At 39.7% G+C, this 27,519-nt stretch overlaps 1 protein-coding gene and 1 long non-coding RNA gene across 13 annotated transcripts in view; one reads left to right on the top strand and one right to left on the bottom strand.

Moving 5' to 3' along the window:
* Positions 1-27,519, top strand: part of MECOM (MDS1 and EVI1 complex locus) — a 470,671-nt gene that overhangs the window by 175,657 nt on the left and 267,495 nt on the right. The gene's annotated exons all lie outside the window — the stretch shown is intronic.
* Positions 9,706-20,789, bottom strand: LOC308478536. Of its 2 annotated transcripts, XR_013987118.1 has the most exons (5): positions 20,562-20,789; positions 18,611-18,721; positions 17,604-17,764; positions 9,988-10,058; positions 9,706-9,818 (listed from the first exon to the last, which is right to left on the bottom strand). It is a non-coding gene; the product is annotated as an uncharacterized lncRNA (long non-coding RNA). The 2 variants fall into 2 exon arrangements; XR_013987117.1 differs by lacking the exon at positions 9,988-10,058.

Genomic DNA, 27,519 nt, shown 5'->3' on the forward strand with positions numbered 1-27,519 from the left:
ACAATTTCTGGTACTACCATGTAGCAGCCTCAGGAACCTTCCTGTTTATAACAGCTCCATAGCTGGAAAGAATGAGGCAGGTATGACTTCTGCAACAATAGTCTTCCCGGGTCCCATTGCCACCATCCTAGGTTTGCAAATCAGTCAAGCAAATAAATTTCAAAAAGCTTTTCTTTTTTGTTGCAGTTGGAATAAATGATGTTGTTCCATTAAAACCTTTTTTACCTGCTTGATTTCAGATTCTGAGGGCAGACTTTTCGGGGTCTGGACTAAGTACATAAAAAGAAAAATCCTACACAGTGCAAGAGAAGCTGCATCCTTCATGTCAACTTCTGTGATCATGATCAGACATTGGTTACCTTAACTGGACTTTCCCTGCCTTGACCTAACTTGGCTTGCAGTGACTCCACTTACCTTAGTCAGACTTAACCTACCTTGGCCATACTTTCTTGAAGGAAAGATTCCTCACATTTAAAATGCAAAAGGGTGTGTGTTTACAATGTTGAGTATCTCAGCAATGCACCACAGAATTTCCAGCCTGCAACTTTTCCTTCAAACTTTCCTTCAACAAATAGTAATGGTTAAGTCTGGCCAAGGTAGGCGGGTGTCACAGCAAGCCAAGTTAGGTTAAGGCAGAGCAAGTCCAGTTAAGGTAACTGATGCCTGATCAAAAGCTCTTACGTATAGAAAGCAGACCAAAACAGGACCATGGAGAGCTCCAATTAAGCTCTGCTGGTTGAAGCTCTTGCCTACTAAGGTAGCTACAGGAAGATGTTGTCTCAGCATGGAGCTAAAGCCAACTGAAGCCTTATGTAGACTGACAAAACCTGTTGTGTGGATGGCTCTGCCTCCCTGGAAGAGATATCTGGTTGTTAGAGGGTCCTCAACTGGCTTTTGTGAGACTGGGAAGATGGAGGCACTGAATAGGATTCATCCTGTGAATCTGGTGACAGGGCTGTGAATAATACAGTGATGGTTTCCCTGTGACAAAGCAGCCTGAGGCTTGTCTTCATCAGAGTCCTCTGTTGTGCATTGCAAACTCCTGGGCCTCACTTAAACCAGAGCATGTGCACATAACTGGGCACATGGCGTAATGGACATATGATTGCTTTATGTATTCACTTATTCTTCTAATTATTTAGGAGCCATACAGTTCCAAAGGGTCTCTCATCCGGGCACAGAGCATATGATATAGCTTCAACAAGGATTACTGAAGCTGTGTTATATGCCTTCAGACCATGCCCTGTACACAAGTCAGCTATGCCATCGCCATAGAACAGAATACACTGAGCAAATAGCATCATAAAATCAGCACTGAATTGGGAGTTAGATGCATGATGAATCAATGGCACAGCTGCTTCACAACTAGCAGATTGCTGCATAGGTTCACTCAGCCCATACTCTATGCATGCAAAGTTTGTGTAAAAAAATAGTTGTTGATTTTCTACTGAAATCAAAAATGGCTTATGGTGCAAATATATTGCCTCAAAAATTTGTTGAACTGTAGCCACAGGACACAATCCATCAATGATGACTCCTGTGTAAGTCTCTTTGAAAGGAATGCAAAAAACAGAGGAGTTCTTTAGCTTGCACTGTTACCATTCATTTTAATGGAACTTGCACAAGTATTCAGATCCCAGTGGACTATGCCCACAGTTGGCTTTAATGTTTACCAGTAATGATCTTCTTACCTGTAATTCCTCAAAAACTTGGAAGGGAACTTGAGTAAAGAAAGGAAGATTGAAGAATACTTGAGGCCTAGGGAAAAAATAATCTCTAGGCATTTGAAAACAAAAATAGTCCAAAGCAAAAAAAAAAGTGTATTAGATTGATTGATTATTGTATTCTAATCCATATTAGAGTTTTAAGTCTTTAGGTGTGGCTCTTTAGTTCTAACATCTCATAAATTACGGCTATAATGAAGCAGTCATTTATCCTGAGCTGATGATAAATGGCTTGCCCTAGGAGAAACTAAAGAATAGGAAAGTAGATCATTTTCATATTTGGTGAAAACAATATTAAGTACCCGGGCCTCTGTGATTGCCCTAATAAATGAATAATCTGAGGTGAGGGGCTTGGCAGTCAGTGTAAAAAATAACCTGAGCTTTCTCTGTCATTTGTCAGGCTTTGCTATGACAGCATGCATTATGGGTAAATGAGCAATCAGCAAGAACTATGTTATGGCTGGGATGTTTTGGAAGAATTTATCATATGCATTGCTTGGTAACTTTAAGACCTTAAGGCTTAATAGCTATAGTGCATGACGGCAAGTGAACACAGTTCCTATTTACCATCACACGCTTCATTTCCACCGGATCCCCTTTATTTCTGAACTTAGTGTGTGGGTTTGGTATTTTTATTATTATTAGCCGTATGACCTTCAATTAGCATTGTTTCTCAGGTGATACTTTCCCTAAAACATTTTTCTTGTAGCATTATATTAAAATATCCGTTAATTATAGTGCCACTAGGAAACTTGATAGAAGTCGATTGTGAAGGCAGTACAATCAGGCAGCAGATATGTCAATTGACTGGCAGCAGGTTATATCAGTGTGTACAGAATGTCCAACATTTATAAGACAATTGCACATAGGACATCCAGGTAGAAAATGCAGGCCTTATGTTCCATGCTTGCCAGTGGCTAGAGAATCAGAGTTGGACTACAGAGACCTGAGTTCAAATCCCTGCTCTTCCAGAACCATGAAGTTTGCAGGATAACTTTGGGCAAGTCACCACCTGTCAATTTAAGCTACCCCATGGGATTCTTGAAAGAGATACCTTTGTACTCCCCAGCACTCTTATTGAATTATTCCAAGAATTCTCTGGCGTATGCCATCGCAAGCTAGAATTGCCTCTTGGGGAAAACCTCATTCTCAGTCAGTCTTATAAAATGGGCCTAAAGTCCTCTTCATTTTGAGCATGGGCAGCTGAGACAGGAAAGTGGTGGCAGACCTAGAAAAATTATGGCAGAGCAGGACAAGATAACTTCAGAGCAAATGCTGAGTGAAACACTTCTCCAGCGTTTCCTCCTTCTCAGCTGGGCAGTGTCAGGATTTATCAATAACAGTGTTAGAATGTGGAAACTGAGAATAATAACATCAGATCCCAAGCACTGCCTGTAATAGGATGCTCAAGCGAAAGTCTACCTTTGTCCCAGGACATCAAGCACATTTAGTGGCTATGAAAAGTGCACATTTCTGAGCCCCATTTCAACATAAAAAGCAGTTACAAATGAATAAATCAAAAATATTCAGATAAGATTACACCACCTCATCTGACACCATTGACTTTCTTTATTTGTATATACGTATGTTTGTGTATGTGAGTAGATAGATATAAATTCAGGGTAGATTAGCGATTAACTGAAGCATATACCTATAACTGTTTGGCAATATATTTGACTTCACCATTTTTACCAGTGATCTTAGTCAAAACTGAGTAGTGTTTGCCAATGAAGGCAACACCCATGTGGTCCTCAAACTCTCATGCTGGATGTTCCAGTTCTTCTTCCTTTTCCACCTTCTCCTCTTCTTCTTCTGGAATAAATAATTTTGGTGGGTGGCTGATTCTTATTTGTACTCAGGCTCTTAGCAAATGTAAAGGAAAATTCAGTGCATGTTCCTTTAAAAAGCAGGGGCTGGATCTTTTTTCTCTTCCAAGTATCTGGAAGGGGCAGATGCTGAATTTTACACATCCAAACTCATTTCCCATTTGACAAAAGGCTTGTGTAACTGTTTTGTGTTTGGGACTCCATACTGGGGTACAAAATGTAAATTGAGAATTGGCCCTAAAAACTTGGTGTCAAGCCATGTTTATACTTATCTGCTGGTTGTTTTAGTCTTAAGCTGGGTTTGGGGTTCTTTTCCAGTTGTTTTGGGTTCTTTCTAAGCATCAACAATAATGAATAGACAGAGTCATATTAATTGCCAAAACACTTCATATCATAGACTTGGAAAGCCAAAATTTCACCTGACCTTGCAATTGGGATAATTTGTTGCTTGTCCTAGCAATATATGAAAGAATGTTCTAGAAAGGAAGGGAGACAAAAAAGTTGGAAAACACTGAGGCTATTTGGCAGCCATATTTGAATTGTTTTGCTTAATAAAGTCTGGCTCATTTTTTACTGACTTGCTGCTCTTGGCCAGTAATTCTCCGTTCCTTTTCCTATTCTCTTTTGTGTTTCCATCTTTTTATGCATCCTTTTATGCTTTATTGTTGATCAGGTACAGGGGCTCTTCTTTTGTCCACATTCAGCAAGCAGACTTGAAAGGCAAGGCTACCCAGGTCATTGTGATGATCCCTTCAAAGAGATATTGAAATGTCTTATAAACCTTAATACAGAATTAATAATATGAACATTTTAAGGTACATACACTTGCACAAACCTCAGCAAAAAATGATATTTGCACTTGTTTAAATTTTAAACTTTTGCTTTTGAAAATTGACTTTTCAGTGCTCTTTTTAAAAATAATAAAAATACCCCCAAAATCTTGTTGATGACTTATAAAGCAATAATATTAGTTAACTTGCTAACTTCAGGAGTTGGATCCTGTTTTTCTTAAATTCATCATTCATAACTGGGATAGTGGGAAATGTTCCAATAATGACCATAATTCTATACTCACTTGGAAGTAAGTCTCATTGAACTTAATGAGACTTATCCTGAGTGTAGGACTGTACTGTAAAAATATGAAATTTTGCATGCACACATACACTAATTAAATTGGTAGAATTTGATCGAAATTTGCCCCTCCAAAGCAGTTTATTCTCTAAAGTATGTAAAAATATTGCAAAACTCTAGAGCTGCTACTTTACTTATGAGGAAATCCTGCTGAGCCAAGTGAAATTTACATCTGAATAAAATGCATAAGGTTCTGTACAGCAGCAACCTTAAACACACTTTCCCAAGACTAAGTCCTATTGAAACCAATGAGACTTCTCTAGTAGTGAACAATGTTAAAATCAAGCCGAAACACCCTTCTTCTGCACACCGTGTGCAGTGTTTAAAATGAATTAAGATAGTTTCTTATATTATGCAGTTTAATAGGTCAGTTGGCAATGTTTGAGCACAAATAGCAGCAATAATCTCCCTGTACATTCTCTTCAAATGTATTGGCATGTTTGGCAAATGCATGCTTTGTTGTTTTATTTTAATAATAATTTTTTAAGCACAGAAGAACCAGATTTGGAAATAGATTCTGATTAAGAAAATTAGGCTGTGAGCGCAGCATTCATGCCACTTATAAAGTGTTTATATTGATCATAAACAAATTAATTGAAAGGACTGGTGGGGGTGAGGAGGGTTGATTATACAAACAATTCCCTATATAATCCAGAGGCAAAATTCCTCGACTTGACGGGACTCTCCCTCTGACAGTTCTCCTAAGGTAGGTTATTTTGGAGAAAACATATGTTTCCATTTTCTCTCCCTCTGCTTCCTTTTTAGTCCCCAGGCTCCAGAAGGGTCACAGCAACATTAAGGCTTTTGTCAGTGTGATTAATAGCTCTTTAGATCATCTTTAATTCACTCACTAATGACTGAGGGTCTTTCTGCTCTCCAAGTAATCGGGTGATGTATGAGCCGATAGTACACCTTGTGGCAGAGGTGAAAATCATTCAGGCAATGCAAATATTGTCACGGGGACAAATGTTTTCCCTGTTAATAAAAATTAATGAATTTTACCCAGAAGCTAGTTACAAAAGCAATGGTGAAAGAGATCCAAGCACAAGACCGGGAGGTGCAGGGGATGAGGTGGAGGCAGTACACCAAGACCTCATTTCTTGGAGCCATTTGTTTTGTCTTTTGAGATATGTAAGGATAGGTATTCTTAGTATATCTGCATCTGCATAATAGATGAGACACTGGCAGGTTAATTAAATTATACAAATAAATTGCATTGTGACCAAATCTGTCTTTCAGTTGCAAAGGCCTGCTTGCTTGTTTGCTCAGTTCAACACCATTATTTTGTCTTGCCATGGGGGGAGACACCCTCACCCACTCAATAGCTTTCTCATTACAAAGATTTCAGGCAGAAATTCTGGGATTTGGTGGCTGGCGAAATCCTGAAATGCTGTCCATCAAGGTGTTATCCCTGTAAAAATTATGTAATGATGTCCACATTTAAAGCCATCTTACCACATCCGGTAACTGTGAATCCCATAAGATACGGTAATTATGTATTGTGTCCTGAATATTCTGCATAACTCCGAGTTCTAGAATTCTGAGAGAGAGTAAAACACCGTATTTTTTGCTCTAAAAGACTCACTTTTTCCCTCCTAAAAAGTAAGGGGAAATGTGTGTGCGTCTTATGGAGCGAATGCACGCTGCACAGCTATCCCAGAATCCAAAACAGCAGCGCAGCGATCCCTCTTGCTGTTCTGGCTTCTGGGATTCAGAATATTTTTTTTCTTGTTTTCCTCCTCCAAAAACTAGGTGTGTCTTATGGTCTGGTGCATCTTATAGAGCGAAAAATACGATAGTTCTTGATAGCCATTATTTCTAGGTAAATTGGAGTAGGCTCAGAAAAGGGAAACAAAGGTGGAGAGCAGTATGTTTAGCCCAAATAGGTAAATATGAGGGGTGGGGGGTGGGCTTGATATTGCTCTTCAAATATTTAAAGGGCTGTCTCATAGGAGAGGGCAAATCTCTGCTGCCTCAGAGGGCAGGACTAGATCTAATGGGCTTCAGTTACAGAAAGATAGATTTTGCCTGAACATTAGGCAAAACCTCTGGAAGATATGACCACTGAGACAATGGAACCAATTACCTGGTAGCTGCCCCTCCCTTGAGGTCTTGAAGCAGAGGCTGAACTACCATCTTTTCAGGATGCTGCAGCGCTGGATTTCTTGCACTGAACAGAGGACTGAACTAGATGACCTACAAGGACCCTTCCAACTGTACAGTTAGATGACTGTCTGCACACTGTGCATAATTTTATAATCCTCTGTCTATTCTGCTCCTCAGCCATTTTTTAGTTCTTTTTCCAAACTAAAAGTCATCACATACTTAGAAGTCCCCCACCTTGTTAAATCTTAAGCAGAAGTGTGTATGTACACCGTGGTATACTTAACTGAGTTTTCAACAATTTTGTTTGTCCTAATGTTTTGCTATTAGTGCACGCACTTCCCAAATTCATTGTCGGAGCATGCACACATGCTCTCTCTGATATGCCCATCATCACCCCCTCCTTGTGGATATCCAGTAAGTTTGAAAAAAAGGTGCGGGTATTGTTTACTGATTCAATATACACCATGGCTAAGCCTGCTGTTCTTTTTGGTTCATTTTGATAGTCCCTGATTCTTTCTTCTGATGACAAAAGCCATTGTCTCAGTGGAATATACATTTCTGAAACACTTCCCAGATCCAACCCTATCATTTACATCTCTCCATAAAAAAGGCAAACTTTTAAAAGACATAATTTTACCTCTCTCTGCAGCGCTTATCTACAAACGAACATACGACTGAGGGGTGGGGGTAAGGCTCCACTTGTTACTATTATTTCTGGTAGACACCCAAGGAGAGTAGCTAATTTGTTCCTCATTAATGCCAAGGACAATTTTTTAAGGGGCGGAATTATGCATTTATTTCCATTCAGCCACTATGGTGAGCTTCTTTTCTCCCCATCTTTCTCACACACAGTTCCCAAACCTTTACTGCATGTTTTATGTGATAGCATAGGGTGAATTAATGTGTCTTTTAAAAAGAGAGAAAGACAGAAGCAGAGACAGAGAGAGATGAATTAGTGATGAATCTTAAATAAGGACAGAAAATTACATGAACACACACTCCGCTGGAAAAGATGGCACCTGCCTTTGGTTGGACTCCCCTTTTGTGGCGAGTCCATGGTATCTCCTTAACAATTAAGCTCAGAATCCTTGACTAAGACCACTTGAACTTTGGAGGCATCTGAAATGTAGATGTTGATGCAACTCTTTGAACTACTTTTCCTTTAGACTTGGCTCAGCTAAAATAGCTATTCTGGACTGCCTTGTGCTTTCTCCAATATCATAATATAGGTATGGTTGCCCATAGTTGACGAATCAAAGGAGTGTGCTCTTCCCTGAGTTAAAAGTCCTCAAGGTCCAGTTTGTCAGTATATATGTACAGAGTCATTTATCTACCTATTCCAGTGCTACAGTCTTTACCGGACCTTTGCTATTTGCAGCATAGGGTTCTTTTTTATGGATTAAAATTAAAGACACACTTCACTCAAAGCAAGTTTTTTCACCCCCTTGGCTACCTGAGCACCTGCAGGCAATCGATCCTAGTGCAACATTTTGAGGGATGCTTGAGGAATTCAGTATCTTGGACTAATGTGTGGATTGGAATGTAGCTCTCTACAGGACTTTGCAGTTCTCTGACACAGTTTTTGGTAGTTTAAACAAATCATAAGACACATTTAAATATTATTTTGGGAGGAAATACATATTTAAATATGTATGTTAACAGAAACATTTTTTAAAAGCACAGATTAATGCAGAAACAGAGCAGAATGGAATTATGTGTAAAAACTTGTAATCGAGAGAAGTATAGAATCATTGAATTGTAGAGTTGGGAGAGACCTTGAAGGTCATATAATCTAACCCGCTGTAATGTAGGAATCTCAACACATGGTCCCCTATCCAATTTGAAACCATACCGGATCCTGCCTAGCTTTGCAAATGTGCTACCAGTTTTACTGTTGCACCTCTTCAACCCTATCTTCTGAGAGGATGCCACTGTTGGGAATCGATGCTGCATGGAGTCTCTGTATTCAAAGGAGATAGTGTGATTGATGCATCCAAGATAAAGTAGGACTCATGGCTACCCCACTTCAGCCCTGCTTGTGGCACTCATGTGTGCATACAGCTTATGAATCTGGTCATCTAGCAGTACTGCCCAAGGTCTTGGGCTACAGTCTTTCCCAGCTTCCCTCCTGATGTCCTTTAAGCTGGAGATGCCAGGGATAGAAACAGGTAAATTCTGCGTGCAGAATGTGCCTTCTACTACTGAGCTATTTGTCCTTCTGCATCGGACTAGTATTTTGATTTAAATCCAAATTGCTGAATGCAAACCAATTGCAAAAACAAAGACAAGTTTATATTGCCATGTTCTGTGTCCATGGGCTGTTCCACCATGCATCATCATGAAGTGACCCTGCTTCATGAAGTGCCATCAGGGGAAATAGATAAAGGCAGGGATTATTGTCTGGATGGTGCCAGAGTAGTGGGATGTGGGCATTTAGGGGCTGCAACAGGCAGAATGTTTTAGGAACCACATAGGAAGTTGCCTTATCTGGAGTCAGACCATTGACACATTTAGCTCAGTATTGTCAACATTGACTGGCAGTGGCTCTCCTTGGTTTTCCCTGCGCTGTCTGGAGACACCAAGGCAGATACTCCACCAGTGAACTATGGTCCTTTGCTTTGGGGCAGCTCCGCTCATGACTGAATAGCAGGGTGAAGTGTTGGAGGATTACATGGGCCTCTCCAATCCACTCAATACTCACCTAAGAGTGTGGGCTTCTAAGGAGTGGGAAGGTCTCATACAATTGGCTTAGTCCATGTGTTCTACGCTTCTCCAGTATTCAGATGGAAGCCACTATGAAACAGTTCCTGTGCCTCTTTTGTAATGTATGAATTGGCATTATGCTTAAAGAGCCACTGAGTTCTAATGTTTGGCCTTCTTTTGAACCTTTTGTAGTAAAGCAAGAAATGAAAGCCAAGTTAAAATTAAACTATTGTTTTACTTCTAACATTTTTAGTAGCGGGATTGGTTATCTAACGATTGGTTCTCGATGGCTGGTATAAATTGTGCTGTTTGCTCTCTGTACTTGTGGCTGAAAAAAAGCAAAGGCAAAAGGAAATCAATTTGAAGTAGCAAGTAACAAATGACCAGTCTTAGGCAAGTATACAAGTTGGGAGGAAATAGAGTCGTGGAGGACATACATTACTAGCAAATGCAATGCTGACTCTTTTTCCTTTTCTAAATGCAGCAAAACCACTTACATGTTTGTGGGTGTGCACACGTGCTCAAGTCTAGGTGTGACCTGCTCATTGTGCCAAATTTTGGGTGGGGACTGAAAGGCAAGAAGACAGGCAGACAGAACCTGCTTAATAATAATGCCCATTATTAAACTATATAACTTGAATGCTGCGGGGAGCGGCTATTAGTGGGTTATTTAACAGCACAGAATCTGATATCTCACATCAGAGAAATGTGAGAAAGTTGCAGAAAACCAGAAGGATGCAGAACCCAAATACATCTTTAACTGTAAAAATATTACAAATAATTTAGTTTGATTTGTCATCCCTTAAAAAATCCTTTCATACACACAATCAGAGTAGTAAAGAATGGTTAAATAATGGGACTTGTTTGCACCCTCTCTTTACTTGCTGATGGATGAAGTGGAGATTCTAATCACTTTTCATTATTGTGAGTACAGCTTCAGGAGTTGTTTCTATGGTATTTTGCACAGCACAGTTATCTCCAGTGGGGGGTACAGTTCATAGTTCCAGAGAGAAATGCAGACATTTCAACGACTCAAGATAGCAAGAGGATTTAGCTGAAAACACACTGTGGTGTTTAAAAACATATGTAGATAGGAGTTATAGGATGAAAACTACCTTGAGATAATAATCAGCTACCACCTACGTAGAAAGTGCATGCTGTGTTTCATGCCTATTGTGGCTAAGGAATGACATGGGGCAAACGAGGAAAGAATCAAAAATAAGGAAAAGGGAGGGCCTAGTATATGTAGGGAAGATCACCTGGACAAGGTGAAACCATCAGCCACTTGGTTAACAGTAGGCAAAACAGTTGACAATTAGCATATGTTCATACTGTTCATCTTTAGACACACTGGAATATGTTAAGATATTGTAAATCCATATGTATTTACATTTTATAAACTCCTTTGCATACATTTTAAAGCCCTTCACATGTAAATGGCGTGCCATGATGGCGACAGGTTCAGCATCCATCTTACATGCATTCATTTCCGTGTCTGAAATGAGCCTATTGTTTTCTGTTAGAACATCTGAAAAATGCTTATAAATGTAAGTGGCTTCTTGTTGTCATCCACTTACTCAATGCTTCAATTCCTTGGTTCAAATGTGGTTTCTGTTCTAGACACTCCCGCACTGCTGACCATATTTGTTTCCTCCCCACCACATTATGACATCTTAAGAAAGTGAGGACTAGGCAAATTGTGACCCCAGCATGTGTTGGTGTCATCATGATATCTTAGTGGTTTACACCACCTGTAAGTGATCTGTTTTTCCAAGCGTTGTAGAAGAGGGATTTATTATAGTTTGAAGAGAATGTGAGAGAATAGCATAAGGCTTCTCCTTATATTTAGCTGAACCCAAACTCATATACTTTTCATGTCCCTTGTACTTTTTCAACCCACTCCTTTATACAAGGGAGTGATTGTGTAGGGCAGGAGACTGTGAAAATGGCAGTGAGGTGGTTTTCTTTATGATTTACTCCCAGGAGACCACATTTACCATATTATATTGAGTTGCCATTTTGTGCTGGAAATAAAAAAGAAATGGCAAATGTTCATTTGCACATATTCATTCCTTTAAACATATGTAAATTTCTCGTTTATTAGCTTGGAGGAAAACAGCAATCTATTCGTCGATCAATCAAACAAAGACTAGCAAGGAGGAAAGAAGAACAGAAAGCACATTTAAAACTTTCCCAAAGAAGGATGGAAAATAGCTGGAATTAGTTAAAAATCAAATGACTCAGAGAGTAACAGCTTGTGTTTGAGGAAAAGAGGCCCAACAGAAAATGCCTCTTTAGAGCCCACTGGATATTTGCAGGTATAAGGGGAACGTACTGAGTCATGGTTCATTTACAGTGTCTGTTTCCTCTCTCCGGGAATGGTTTCTAACAGATTCAAGGAGACTCCAACCTTGTAGCTGGAATAAAGGCAGCACTGTGAGTGAAAGATTTGTTCTGTTTAAAGAGAAAAGTTGTCAGCCATGTTTCACATATTGTGCCTCTATTGAAGGACAACTTCCTTCTTCCAAACTGTGCCAGAGATGGAGTCCTGTACAATAGGTATTGGCAACGCGTGAAGCCAAAAGGTCATGATAGCTGCTTTTAGTATAACTGGCAACTGGCCTGTCAGGCAAACCATGGCAAGTACCCCATTAGAAAGCACAGCCAGGATCCAAAGAAAGGACATGCACATACTTGTAGTTTTTCCTTCTGTTTTTGCAGCAGAAGCTATCACTGCCAAAGAGAGAGCCCAATTTCAAGACTGAATTGTCAGTACTATTAGGATCAGAAAGGAGCTACTTGTGGCCGTGGTGCCTTAGTCCAGACCTGAAATGTATGTTTTCCAGTTCAGGAAATCAGAGCAATGATTCCAAGAGTGGTTTAACAATAAATCCCCTTTCCCAAGGAACTCTGGGAATTGTAGCTCTGGGAGGGGAATAGGGGTGTTTTAACCAGTGTGGTGTAGTGGTTAAGAGCGGTAGTCTCGTAATCTGGGGAACCGGGTTTGTGTCTCCGCTCCTCCACATGCAGCTGCTGGGTGACCTTGGGCCAGTCACACTTCTTTGAAGTCTCTCAGCCCCACTCACCTCACAGAGTGTTTGTTGTGGGGGAGGAAGGGAAAGGAGATTGTTAGCCGCTTTGAGACTCCTGAAGGGGAGTGAAAGGCGGGATATCAAATCCAAACTCTTCTTCTTCTTCTCAGAACCCTTAACAAATTACAGCCATGACTGTTCACAGTCATGGTAAGAATATGGGCTTGATTTCTACATAGTTACCCATCTAGGCCCTAACCAGACTCAAGCCAGTATTGCTTCAGTAAAATGGAAGCCTCACGTGCCTCCGGACTATAGCTTGGGTTTTAAAATGTAAGTTGTCTGAGCCACATGCTTCTTCCTGATTTACGCCCTTCCTCTTTAGTGAAATCATGTTAAAATCTAAGATCCAAAATGGCACTCAGCTGCCCAGACCAGTTCAGCTTTGAGAACCACAGCTGTCAGATCCAGTTGGGCCAGATCTGGTTAGAGATTAAACTGGCTGTCAGTGGGGAATGAAGATGCATGTGACTTTTTTTAGAGCACCGATGGTAGTGTTTTAAATGTAAGGAGTTAGTGTGGCCTCTGATACGCTGGGCAGCTTCTTCTACTTAGTGTACACAATACTGAGCTTCACTCTGGTATGACTCTGGCCTGATAGACGGTTCTCTTCCCTGTGCCTGTGTCCCTTGTTCAAATCTTAGCCCAGTTTTTCCGGTTACCAGGGCTCTGTCCCCACCACAACAGAAAAATAGGTCCATTAAATTTATTAGTTTTATTGACTTTGTTTTCCTTGAGCCTATTTAGAAAACTATGTATGAGAAGAGAAGGAGGGGAAATGACACAACACACATTCCCCATAAAGACAGGAGATGATTATATTTTTAATCGGCATTAAAAATTTGTTTCTAATAAGAGGAAGGCTAGCATGGTTTGGGGTGCTCTGGATGTCGTGGTAAACAATGCCCATACTGCGGGATGGTTTCCCAAATAACAGAATGGAAGCTGCAGCTGTGGTTCAAGGGCTTATCAAACCCATCAATCACATCATCAAAAATGGTTATATGCTAGAATTAGAGACATAGATCTGTCTTCGGCACTGACAGGTTCCTACTATTGCTTCCTAAGAGGAAGTTGTCCTGGATATGATTTCTGCTGCAGTAGCCAATGTAGAAGTAATAATAGACTCCATTTTCATTGAGAAAAAGAAACTTCCAAAAGAATAATAATAATTAAAAATATATAGTTTCCCTCCTGACACATGGAATTTGAGCTAGTTTCCCTTAGTAGCTGCGGAGTCTATAATTCTTGCTACTTGATTCAATATGTACTTATTTTATTCAAACTTGGCACATGCATATATTTTGCTTTTGCTAGTTGAGGGAGGGATTAATTAATTGATCAGAATGTTTATATTTTTCCTACTAACCAAAGTTCCGAATGAGGCTTATAATATATTTAAAATAATATTATTAAATAGACAGTAGTTACTAAGGCAGGACAGAGATGTGTAGGTTTCTTCCCTGGTTTTCCAGTGCTCCAGCAATACTCTGCACCTGAATCTCCAAGACTGAAATAGGCTGTTGGCTGTCTCTATCCCATTCCTTTGTTGCCAGAAATTTTATCAAACGAACTTCTGATTTATGCACACTTTCAAGTCCAACAAGATAGTCTTGAAGCACATGAGGCTACCACCTGGCTGAAGCTGGGTCTGGTCAAAAGCTGGAAGCAGTTCCTCCTGAGAATTTTATGTATGCTGTGTATTTTCATATGATGAAAATTGCCCATTTGAAATTAAAATAATGAGGAAGGAAGTCCAGTGTCACCATATGGCACGCTTGGGCACCCTCAGGTAGAACCCAAAGCTGTCCTCCCACCCCCAGTGACCATGAAATACTATATCTGGGCAATTGTGATAACTTAAAGTGGCATCTCCCACCTCTAATCAGAGCACCGTGACCATTAGGTTATCCCACCAGGGCCATCAACATAGGAGGGAACCCACTAGAGGGAGCTGGCCCTCTAAGATTAATTCAACTACACATTAAGTTCCCTTTTCTATGTTTGAAGCAGAAATAATACGGAGTGCAGCATTTAAGTAAAAATAAACACACATTTTCTGCCTGACGGAAGCTTTGATAGTAGTTGAGTAGTATAATCCCGGGCATGTTTACTTGCAATGAGATCTTACTGTGTTCAGTGGAGTTTATACTCCAAGGAAAAGTGTACATTGAATTTCTAATTTAGGTATTTCAGTATATAACTAGAGTTTTTTGTTTGTTTTTAAAGTACAAATTAGGTGCCAGTACTCATATTTTGATAAAAATGTCATGGGTGCGAGCACACAATGGCTGTCATAGGTAGCAAAAAAAGGAGAATGGGTACAGTCACAAAACAAGCCCTGAAAATAGCTGAAAGTTATTTCCCCTCCAACATAATCCCCTTGCCAACATAAAAATATATTTTTGCTAATACCACTGTAAAAATGAAATATTTTTTTAGCAAAGATTTCAGAGGGGAAATGAAGTAGTGGCACACCTCCCTCAGTCATCTCAAATGATTTAGGAAACAAGAAAAAAAAATGAAGATAACATTTCAAGTGTGTTTGTTGTCTTTTGTGATCAAGACCTATGGGTGATAGTGGAGTAGGGAGGATAATCTGAAAGCATTTAGAGTAGGGTTTTTTTATATAAAAAAAAGTATCAGTGAAATCTCAGTTTCCCTATTATTTGGGAACTTTTTTCCACTTCTGAAGATATTTCTGTTTTAAATGTATCAGTGGTGGTTTTTTTGTATTTTTAACTTGCTTTAGCTCTTTTTATTGTACATTGTTTCGAGACAATTGTGTGAAAGGCAATTAAGGAATTGAGGATGAGGATCATTTTAATTATTGCTTTCTGCCCCCCTCATTATGTTTATTCAGAATAATTTTTCATGATTTCGCTTTGTAGTTCAGATTCTGTATGTCTAGAGAACAAAATACTAAGCATCTGAGCAGTCACAAGCTCAGTAGAGGGACAGATTCTCAGCTAGGTCAAAGCAACAGAAAAATCAGCAATATCTTTCTCTTTGATTGATTTTTGTGTAGATGTGTCATAGTCATAAGTTGTGCTTTTAGTTGTGTCACTTGAAGCTAATGTCTAATGATTAGATTCTCAACTGTATGGGTGTCCAGAGATAGGTTTTTGCACCATCCATTTGCTACCCTGGATTACCACTTACCTAATGGTGGCACAGGCCTGTGGAATTGGGAATAGGGCTGCCAACTTTAAAAAACTGGGTTCTGCTCCTGTGCTTTTAACAGTAGGCGACAAATGTTATCAATGTACTGTGAACTTTCAATAGCAGATTTCTGCTAACAATAATGCTTTTAAAGGGCACAGGACAACCTCAGGAAGCTTGAAATCAAATGCTTGTGCAGCCATAAAGTTGTGTATTGGCCTTGAAGAAGTCACTAAGGTTACTAATGTGTGTGCTAGTAAGGGAAAGTTTTCAATTCGCAATAATCGTGCCTTGGCTTAACCTCATTGGCGAGGTTCAGCATATGTTCAGGAAAGTGACTGAAATACCGTAAATGTGCAGTGGAGATATTGGTCTTCATGTGGTTGTTGTTAAGACACATATAGTTCTGTGAGAGTATGCACAAAAATTCATGTACAGTTGTACCTTGGTTCTCAAACAGAATGTGTTCCAGGAGTCTGTTCGACTCCCGGAACTGTTTGAAAACCAAGGCACGGTTTCCTATTGGCTCCAGGAGCGTCCTGCAGCCAGTAGGAAGCCGTGCCAGGCGTTTGACTTCCTAAAATCATTCAAAAACCGGAACACTCACTTCTGGGTTTTGATTGTTCGGGAACCAAGGCATTTGAGATCCAAGATACAACTGTAACCTGTACTATAGGTAAAAGAAAAGGACCCCTGGATGATTAAGTCCAGTCAAAGACGACTATGAGATGTGGCCCTCATCTCGCTTTTCAGGCCGAGGGAGCTGGCGTTTGTCCACGGACAGCTTTCCAGGTCATGTGGCCAGCATGTCTAAACTGCTTCTGGCGCAATGGGATACCGTAACTATAGTTGTGACTAGAGAGTTGGACTTGGATTGGGAAGGCCTGTATTCAGATCTCCTGCCCTGCACATCCAGAAGAATGAGGCGGTAAAGTGGACTGCACCAATTGCAAGCCACCACCCCCTTTGCATTTTGCAATATTTCCCCACATTAAAAACAAAATATCTCCAGCACATAAAAATCTGTAACTTCCGAGAAAAGACTTCTCTGGCCCAGCCTCTTCCCTGCTCTGCTAGTTTCTACTGGCAGGGTGTTTGAGTGTGTATGTGTACCTACTGAAAAAATAAAGTCTATTCTACTTTCTCTTCATTTCTGCGGTTATAACCGCAGACCCCAACTCTCTGTGTCGTAGAAAACCAATCAGGGACCTCTAAGGACCAGCCTCTGTGTTCTGAGGAGGATGGAGAGGCCTGACTGAGAGAGAGAACTATTCCAGGATGTGTCTTTTGACCCTTCAGGTTCCTTCCTGAAGCAACTGGGTTCAAATGTCCTGACAGAATCTGTGAGCTGGGACCTTGATGTCTTGAGAAGCGTCTTTTCCCACTTTGAACCAAGGACTGTAGAAGGACAATAAGAAGACCCCCATGCGACTGGAAAACATGTGAAGATCAGAGCAAGGCAGAGCAAGCCTTACTGCGCCTTTCAGCTTCAATTCCCTTTCTTTACAATGGAAAATCCTAGATTGTTGAGGCCTCTAGTGCCATGAGCTAGAAAGCTTCCTTGCATATCCAACTGTTAGGATGAATGCTGGAGAACTGTATTTTTATTTCCCCAAACAGCAGCTTTCCCCCAGTTTCTAATTGCCATTAAATAAGACTGAATGTTCAATGAAAAATCTGGACAGGACCTTGTTGGCTCTCCTACTAACCTGCCTGTGGGTTAAATGTTTCCGTGGCATGTCATTGGTGTAATAAATATTAACACACACACACAAAACAGTATTTCTGCTTCAGCCTAATCATACACAATCATGATTTTCATGTAAACAGTTTTCTCCTGACAAGTGAAGAGTGCATACCTCCCTGATTTGCTGCATTTGTGTATTGAAATCCTCCGGCCATGGATGTTAAAAAGTAAACATGTCTATCAGATTTTTTTTTTAAGGAATCAAATGATGGTCAAAGTCTGAAGACCTCTGGAAATGCCTTGTTAGAGTTTTCCTAGCTTTATTGTGGAATCCTACAAAAAATAAAATAAAATCAAGGAAAATGCTTAAAATATACAGTGGTACCTCTGGTTACGTACTTAATTCGTTCAGGAGGTCCGTTCTTAAGCTGAAACTGTTCTTAACCTGAAGCACCACTTTAGCTAATGGGGCCTTCTGCCACCGCACAATTTCTGTTCTCATCCTGAAGCAAAGTTCTTAACCCGAGGTACTATTTCTGGGTTAGTGGAATCTGTAACCTGAAGCGTATGTAACCCAAGGTACCACTGTACATAATTCAATATTTAGACTGATTTTTTTCAAACTCATGCATAGTGGGCTTGGGTGAGGTGTGCCATATGAGTTAGTAGTGGGTTGCTCATACACTCCTTCCGGTAGTAGACCTGCTCCATAGCTACTACCGGGAGGCGTAGAGAAGGGGTAGCAGGAAGGCTAAGTAGTTGGGGGAAGGCCAAATAAGACAAAATAGAGGGCATAAGTAAGGGGTGCAGAGTTAGTGGTATAGTGAGGATGTAGTATCGAGGGTGCGGAAACTGCAATGGCTTGAAGCAATGGCAGAAGAGAACTGGAGTAGAACAAAATGCAGACACAGAGGTTTCTGTGGAGCCAAAATAGTTGCTGTCTGCATGATGGCTTTTCCCTGTGCAAAGATTCTGATGTGTGGTTGCAAGGTTAGGATCTTTTACTACCCCAGTTTATATAAATAATATTTGTTGTTCCAGTTACTGATTCCAGTGACTCCTAAAACAGGAGCATTTGGAAGCTGACACATCTGTGGATGTTTTAAATCATAAGGGCATCTACTCTATTCTGTTTTTTCAAGTGTTGGCGTATGAAGTTCTTTGTCATTCCAGACCCACCTGTCTGGGAACACAGAAATCGAAAACAGGAGTAACTCTCGAATTTCACCTTCATTTAATCCATCACAGAAAGCGTGCCTTTCTTTTCTCTTTTCTTCTTCTTCTTTTTTGCTGTATAGAGAAAAAAAAATGCAAGGACATTTAAACAAAGTGACACAGATCATCAGCAGATCAACTGAAAATGACAGCTCAATCAAACAAATGTATGTTGAGAATTTCCACAGGGCAGCTTTAGCTGCAGCCAAACCAAATTTGTTTAGTATACATCAGTTAGCTGCTTAGAAACATTCAGCAGAGATGCTAGCCAGATGATGACTCTTCTAGACAAACATCTATTTAACTGAGTATCCCCATCCATGACCGTGTTAGTGTTTGGATGTATGTGATGGGCTTTCTTCAAAATATGACTTCATTTCAACAGCAGCCAGGTACCAATTTAGGCATATTGTGTTCATACAAAAATTAAAGGTATGCTTTCAGATACTAGAACCTAGCAGGGAGAATTTCTCAACAAAACCAACTATCACTTTCCCTATCAACTGCAACTACTAGCCCTTCTATTTATGTGATGATTAATTGTTGCTCAAATCAACACAAGTTGTTTCCTTCAAAGGATTTGAGCATGGTGAATTAATGCAGCTGATGGAGCTTCAGACATGACATGAAATATATTCAAGAAGTGAGTTGAGCTGAATCAAAGCATAGTAGGTCGTGATGTGTAGGTACAAGTTTGAAGTTTGCAAGACTGTTGGATCATTGGATAATATATGATGGAGGAATTAAAAGCAAACCAGCCAGAAAGGAGCAGATTTGTCTACTTAAAGACAAACTGGAAATTCCATTGGTGGGACACATCTGCTCAAGCGGCTCGGATCAGGGGGAGAGGCTGTAATAAGGATTGTGAAAGATCTAGGAGAATGCGCAGCCCCCCCCCTGCACACATTGCAGGCTGGTTGCTATGATGTTGCTGGTGGGAAAATATATTGAGTGAGATGGTTGACCATGGAGTTCCTTTTTTTTAAAAAAAAAAAAAAGACTACAGATTACATGCAACACGGGACAAAGGAGCTGAGCAGCAAGAAGATTGTTATGTCTCTACACGCAGAGATGGAAGATGAAGATGTTTCTTTTTATGTTAATTGATATTAATCAAAGATTTAGCAGGGACTGACAGTCTGATAAGTAACCTCACTTGTTGAAATTGAACATTTTAACTTAATATACATGCAGGAATTGGCTGATGGATAGTTGTTTGAAAAGGAATTAAGTTAAAAAGCAAATATATTGTAATGTAAGGTATCTGTAACATTTGAAGATAAACTAGAAATAATTGGGGAATATGACTAAGGAGAACCTTCAACACATCCAGGAAGGCGTGCAGGAAGTCAGATTAGGAAAAAGGTTAAATTTGTTTTACTTCGTTTTAATTAGTGACCAGTTTGTAAAAATTTGAAAATCAATAAAAAAGATTTGGCAAAAAAAGGGAAGTTTGCAGAGATGGTTCTGTGTAGCAATGCCACTTAAGTTTGTAGATAATGACCTCTTAATACTTATTTTTTACTGTGTAATATTTGGTTTTATTACAAGTTGAGCATTTTTACCCTGAAACACTTAACACTGTTCAATAGGAAAATGGCTCATCAAATTTCCAATCCAATCCAAAGCTCCCCACCCATTTGACAGTCAGGGATCACTTGCAAGCCTCCCCGATTCTGAACTGTCAAATGCTTCATGCAGCCTGGAAAATCTTGCTTAGCCATGGTTGCTAGGGCTGATGGGACTTGCATTTCACAAGCATCTGGAGGGTCAAAGGTTAAGTAATAATTTAGTGCCATTAATATCAAAAATATAAAATCCAGCTCAGAGATCTGTCTAGGAAAATACTGCATTTATAACTAAAGTTTCCACTTAGCTGAACTCATTGGTTTAATAATTAAGTGCACAATCTTACCCTAGATTTGCTGGGATGACCAAGTTAAGACATTCCCAGCTCTAGCTCAGCAGGGTCACCTTTTCACATGTCAGTTTATTTCTTTATTTGGAGTATTCCCTAACATAGACCAGTTTCTTTCTTTGCAGCAGAATATATTGGATCGCAACAAAATTCAGTTACTCTGTAGGTTCTGCCATTACCAGTTCTTTGAGGCCTAATCAAGTCAAGAGGACAGAAATAGATTTGCTAACCATGACAAGGAGAAGCCCATAACCAAAGAAGACACAGAATCCTTCTTCATTCTCTTGTGACAAAGGCAGTGCCCCCTAGAGGCGGAAATGTATCTTGCTCTTGTGTTAGAGAGGCAATTTTTTTATATCCTTTGGCGGGGAGTGAATACAGTGTCTTCAACATTTTATTCATATTCTGAAAACAAAACAAACAAAACAAAACAAGTCTTTGGGAAAAAAGCACATGTACAGTATTTTTCTGTTGTTGTTTTTTCTGGGCCTTTACATCTCTAGTTGAACGGAGGAAGGTGAAATATGTTTGGCTTGTTTTTTCTCCCTCTTCACATCCCCCCTGTTGCTCATCAATGGGCACAGCTGTCACTTGTGGCAAGGAAGAGTATGAAGTGAGGAGGATGAAAGAGAAAGAAAACCAGCCCAGTATATTCTATCCTCCCTCTTTGCTCATGTGGAAGACCAATTCCACAAGAACGGAATTTCCCACTTTGTATTTTGAAACTATTTTCACAAAGATGGTTTTAGACATATGATCACCTTATTGGACAAAAGCTGGACAAAGATGGGGAAGAAAAGAAATAATTAAAACAAATTTAACTATGATAAAGATACTTAAGATACCAGAGTAAGTCATGGCATATATCTCCATGTATACTATACAGCCTCTTAAGATTCATGACTTTCCCAATCAGCTAAGTATGTTCTATTTATTATTGTTATGACCTTGGAGAAATTTGATGATGGTTGGCGGCTGACAAGTAGCCGGTGGGGGAAGTAAGACTTGGAATTTCCCACACAAAATAAATGGTGGAAAATATTCTTGCCAGGGTTTGATTTTTCTTTTCAAGTTGATGGCATTGTAGGGTGAATTATTTGATATTTTTTCTGATTACTGGATTGGTTTCTCATGTTTTTATTAGCATTTCAAGAGCTTACTGTGATGTTGCATCCTGGCATCCACATATAATTAAGGGTCTATTAGTGTAATAACATAATTAAAGACTTTCTGGTTGGATGGTTCTACAAGAGCCTCTGTCTCCAACAAAGCTATACAGAGCAAACCCACAAATGATTAAACCATCACTAGAATGGGGCGAGGGGAGAGTAGTACCCATTTAGATGTAAAATCTGAACACCAGCCTGCTATGAAATACATACTACATAATTGGGAATTGTTGCTGACTTCACTAATCACTCAGTCTGCACATTATGAATGCCAGGGATGCACAAAACCTCCCCAGATATTTTTGCCTCTCATCATGTGTTTGAAACTTTATTTCACAAAGGCAAAAGTGTCGTTTTTCCGAAGGTAGGATTTTAAAAATGGTTTTCTGAAGAAAATCAAGGCTGTTCATATAGACCAGTGGTTCTCAAACTTTTTTCTCTGGGCCACACTTTCAGAATAAAGTTTTTCTCATGCCATACAATTTTTAAAAAATTAAGAAACACATTGGAAAACAAAAAGAAACAACTATTAGCAGTGCTTGGTTTATAACATAGAACACAACTACATCATATGATCATGGGACATCCAGAAAGTATAAAACAATGCAGCTACATAGGAACATGAGTCATTCCAAAAATATAATTATAAACAAGGCTCTTATTCATGTACCTTAAGTATGTATTCAAACTCAATGAGAAATGTGAGGTTTCTTTTGCTGAATCTCATTTATATTACGTCTAATTTGAGACAAACTCATCTGACAAAGAAACCTTTGTCTTTTCTGATCTTTCATATTTGTCAGAGTTGAAAATCCCTGTTCATAACAATATGTCATGGAGAACTGTAGAAGAATAACCAGTGCTCTTGAAGAGAGGTGTGGATACTGTTTCTGGTTATATATTAAAAATTAAAAAAAATTGATTATAGTATAGTATAGTATGCTGCACTATATTACACTATACTGAAATCTTGCAATCTTTCTTTGATTGTCCTTGAATCATCCTGCCACATTCGCTATCCTCTCCTATTACACCAGTGTGGCGTGCCACACCCTTTGAGAACCACTGATGTAGACAATAAATGTATGGCATGAATAACCTGGTACTGGAAAGAATATTGGTTCTCTTTCTATTAAATAGATATTGGTGGAAGCTGGGTAACTCATTTAATAATAAAAACCATAATTCATTGTGAAATTTGGGAAAGTTGCTGAAACTCAACCTTCGACTTGGAAGGCGCACTTCTTCACTCACAATGGGTTGAGTGAATGGGGTGCTGGCTGTGGTTAGGCTGTGGTAAGAAATCTCTTTCCTTTCCTTAAATAACGGAAATTCCCTTGCGTAGAACGAAAAGTTTCAGCTGATATGTTGGAATCTGGATTGGTTCTTACATGAAGGCAGGTCTGCTGCTGGTCAGTGCCTGGATGTGTGATTGCCTGGGTACCACATGCATGCATTTCCCCTTAGGTTCCCTGATGGAAGAAATACAAGATAAAATCAAGGGAATAAATAAATGCTTATCAATTGATTGCTGCAGCAGTTTTCCAGAGAGGATTTTTGGAGAATGCGAGTGGCTACAGGGAAGAGATGGGAAAATTTCCTTCCATGAATTTCCTTATGTTATCTTAGGATCCAGACCATAGTCAGATTCCAACCAGGCCCATAGATTTGGAATTGCATATGGAATAAAGGGTCATTTACTATGTTGAGCTTGGCAGTTTGATATATGCAAATTTTAAAATATAGCTGTAAAAGGAGGAGTAATGTAGCATGGAAAAGCTTTAGCCAGCTGGAAATGGGTGGTATTTCTTCTTTAGCTGTAGAAACCAATGCTAATTCTGGGTCTTACTAAATGAAAATACATGCCAAGACACAGGTTACCCAGGCACATTACCTTCTCACTTATCTCACACACCTTCTATCTTCTGTAATAGTATTAAGCATGGGTGTAGCCAGGATTTTTCTTAGGAAAGGGCAAGCCTTTTGTTAGGAGGGGCAGAACCTCAGTTTGCTATGTATTTTTATTGATTTTTTTATTTGGGGGCATCTTCCCCCCTGGCTACACCCATGGTATTAAGATTGTTTGAAAATGAAGCCTCCCAAGGGTTTTTTGGTGGAGCAGTAGTTAGGTGGCTGTCGTAAACACACTTATCAGGCAGCATATCTCACCGAGTTTTACTTCTAAATAAACATGCATAGGAGCATATTGTTCAAACATAAATACTTAACATCAGGATGTCTAGAACCTCAACGCTGTGTAGAAAGAAATTGCAGTTGATATGTATGAGGTGTTGTAGAATTTCATCCCACCAATGCAAATGGTGACATCTCTTTCTTTTTAGTAACAGTCACTTAGAATTATCCATAATTTTCATTAATTCATAAGTCATTTGGGGGGAAACAAAACCTTTCCCCACTACTGTTGTTGTTGTTTAAACAAAAGGTTCCTGTAGGTTAAATATATAAGTCACTGATGACACCAAGGGGTTAAACTTCCTTTTAGAAATTATGCTCTTGCCTAACAAATTTTCATGACCTAGCCATTTTTTTTCCAATTGATTACACTTTGCTACATTATAATGGAGCCTACGCATTTGTGTCTCGGGACCATACGCTACTATATCCTGACATGTTAAACATCTCCTGTGGCTCACCATACGCATCAGGGATGAGGACCTCCCTCTGTTTTCTCATTATGCCAAACAGTGAAATGTGGAAATAATTCTAATCCTTTCTTCTGCTTCTGTGGTACTCTGAAAAATGTGATAAACTGAATCCAATTAAAAGTCGTTACCGCCACAATGCTCAGTTTCTGTCTCTAACCTTTGTTTTATAATTCATTCTGTTATCTATCTTTATTGTAATTTGGAGGAATAGTCATCTGTGATTACAGCTTTCTTTTAAACAGGAAAACGTGTAATTCCCAGCGTTAATTTGTGACATCCCAATTTAAAAAGATGAAGGTCTACTAATGACTTTATGTTTTCAAGTAGGCTAGGCTGTTTAAAAAATATATATATTGTGAGATAAAGTTTAATTCACTTATAGACTGTTCTACAATTGCGCTAAGTCAAAATATTAGGAATTAAGCTGATTTTATCCTGATAACTTCAATGCAGCTGCATTTTGTTTCAAGTGAGAATGCTTGGTTTTTAAGGGGCTTGTGGATTGGGCTGTCAGTTCTAAAGACTGTCTGGGTTTACTGTACATCATTGGGGGCAGCGGTGGTTGAAATCTGAGGCCTGTCTATACAGAAGCGGAAGAGCTTGTGAGCTCACCTGTGACATAGACCTGAGCTTTTGTCTGCTGACAAGCCCAGAGGCAAAACCTGGAGGCTGCATATGTACTGGTAACTACAGTATGCACAATCACAATCATACTAGTAATATCTGTAGTTGATGCTTTATATTAGTGCTTAAGAAAATAAAAGATGCAGTGGACATCTCAGTTTGCTTTATTGGTGGGAGTAAAACACACATAATTGCCACACACATTGAAGTGCATGGCTAAGTGTACTAATGTAGGACTCAGTACATATACATTTCTAGAATGTGGAATAGAAAGTTCTGTTTTTCAGTGTGCGATTCATTAGGCCCAGGATATGACTGTTCAGTTCAATATACTATTTATTTAATCAACATTTTACATTACATTGTTCTTACATTCCAATTAAGGGAGCAAGTATGGGAAGCCAGCGTAATTTATGCTGGCTTTAATTAAGCCAGCCTAAAGTACACCAGATCCAAAGTGCATCCAGGAGTGGAACTACTGCTGACTGAGCCAGTTTAAGCCTGGCAGAGGGGAAACAAGCATTTAGAGTTTGACTTACACCATCCTTGTTGTTGTTGTTGTAAGCTCTTCCATGTTCCCAGGTCACTTAACCAAGCTGAACTGAGTTAGGATCCAGTGTATGTCCCCACACCACCTCAGCCGTTCCCCCATCACTCCCATGGAATGCCTGCTTTTTAGAACTTATGTTGGTTTAAATGCTGCCAGTCCAGGCTGAGCCTGGATGTTAAACCAGTTTATGTCCAGCTGAGCTAGGGTTGAGGACTTACACTGGCTGGTAATGTCATAACTTGCTGATCTCAGCAAATCTAGGGTGCCCTTAATTTTTAAACCACTGAGTTCAGATAAGTGGAAACTTTATAAATGCATCATTTTCCTAGACACATACCTGAGCTGAATCTTAGAATTTTGATAACTTTCCCATGGCACTACAGTGGTGCCCCGCAAGACGAATGCCTCGCAAGACGGAAAACCCGCTAGACGAAAGGGTTTTCCGTTTTGGAGGTGCTTCGCAAAACGAATTTCCTATGTGCTTGCTTCGCAAGACGAAAATGTCTTGCGAGTTCCTGCGGGGTTTTTTTCCTTTTCCCCCCTTTTTCCCAAGCCGCTAAACTGCTTATCAGCTGATGGCTAAGCCGCTTATCAGCTGATCTTTAAGCCCCTTAACAGCTGATGCTAAGCCGCTTATCAGCTGATCTTTAAGCCGCTTAACAGCTGATGGCTAAGCCGCTTATCAGCTGATCTTTAAGCCGCTTAACAGCTGATGCTAAGCCGCTTATCAGCTGATCGTTAAGCCGCTTAACAGCTGATGCTAAGCCGCTTATCAGCTGATCGTTAAGCCGCTTATCAGCTGATCTTTAAGCCGGCTAAGCAGCTAATACTGTAGCGCTAAGCCGCTAAACCTCTAATGGGCTTGCTTCACAAGACGAAAAAACCCGCAAGACGAAGAGACTCGCGGAACGGATTCTTTTCATCTTGCGAGGCACCACTGTATTACGTGAAGGTTTAAATACAGTGTTACTTTGGAATATGCCCTAAGGCCATTATCTTCCATCTTTTCCCTCTTGGGACTAACATGGGATCAACTTTTCATTTTTTTAAACATCTCTCTCTCTCTCTCTCTCTCTCTCTCTCTCTCTCTCCCCTCTGTGTTTCTCCTTGGCTTTCTGTCCTTCCTTCCTTCCTTCCTTCCTTCCTTCCTTCCTTCCTTCCTTTTTCTCTTTAAAAGAATAGTAATTACCCATCCAGCCAATATAGTTGATATGTTATGAGTCATAACCAAGCAGATGATAATGCCCTAGAGGTTATTATTTTTAATATCACCAGTATTAGTGGACCAGATACTTACTACTGCAGCCTATTTCATCTGTGTAGGACCATTGATTTTCTTACAGTGTTGACTCTGTAGTATATATAGTATATTCTATTCTATATATACTATATGCTATACTAAATATAGGAAGTTTTTCATCTTCCGTTTGTTCCACTTTGTATGTTACCCAGAGAGGATTCTGAAAGTCAAAATAGAACATATTCTGCTGAGCAGACTTTATCAACCAGTGCAAAACTTTAATGGCACTCCCAGGTTGATATAATGCTGTAGTTCAAACCCTGTTAACTGCAAATAATTTTTCATGCTTATGATTGCAGTTGAGTTCTAGTAGAGGAGAAGTATAGATAGTATAAATGCCTTGACCAAAGTTGGTTGGACTAGAGCTATATATAAAATGAGATTTTAAAACTGCAAATAAATTCAGTTTTGTGTTGCTGCAATAATTACCATAGTTTATATATAGAATGCAGCATACTTAATCCCAAACAGGGGTATGCAGGTGCAGCTCCTGCTGACATCAAGGAGAACAGCACCCATGTAATTGAAAAGCAGAATTTGACCCGGAGTCTTTCAATATTGGCCCCTAATTAAGAGACGGTGTCTGGTGCACGTCAAATGCCTTAGACAGTGTTACTCAATTAGACACAGCCGACACTATCCAGAG

The sequence above is a fragment of the Podarcis pityusensis genome (genome assembly GCF_964106645.2).
Source record: "Podarcis pityusensis genome assembly, chromosome: 5".
In the NCBI taxonomy this organism is placed as follows: Eukaryota; Metazoa; Chordata; class Lepidosauria; order Squamata; family Lacertidae; genus Podarcis; species Podarcis pityusensis.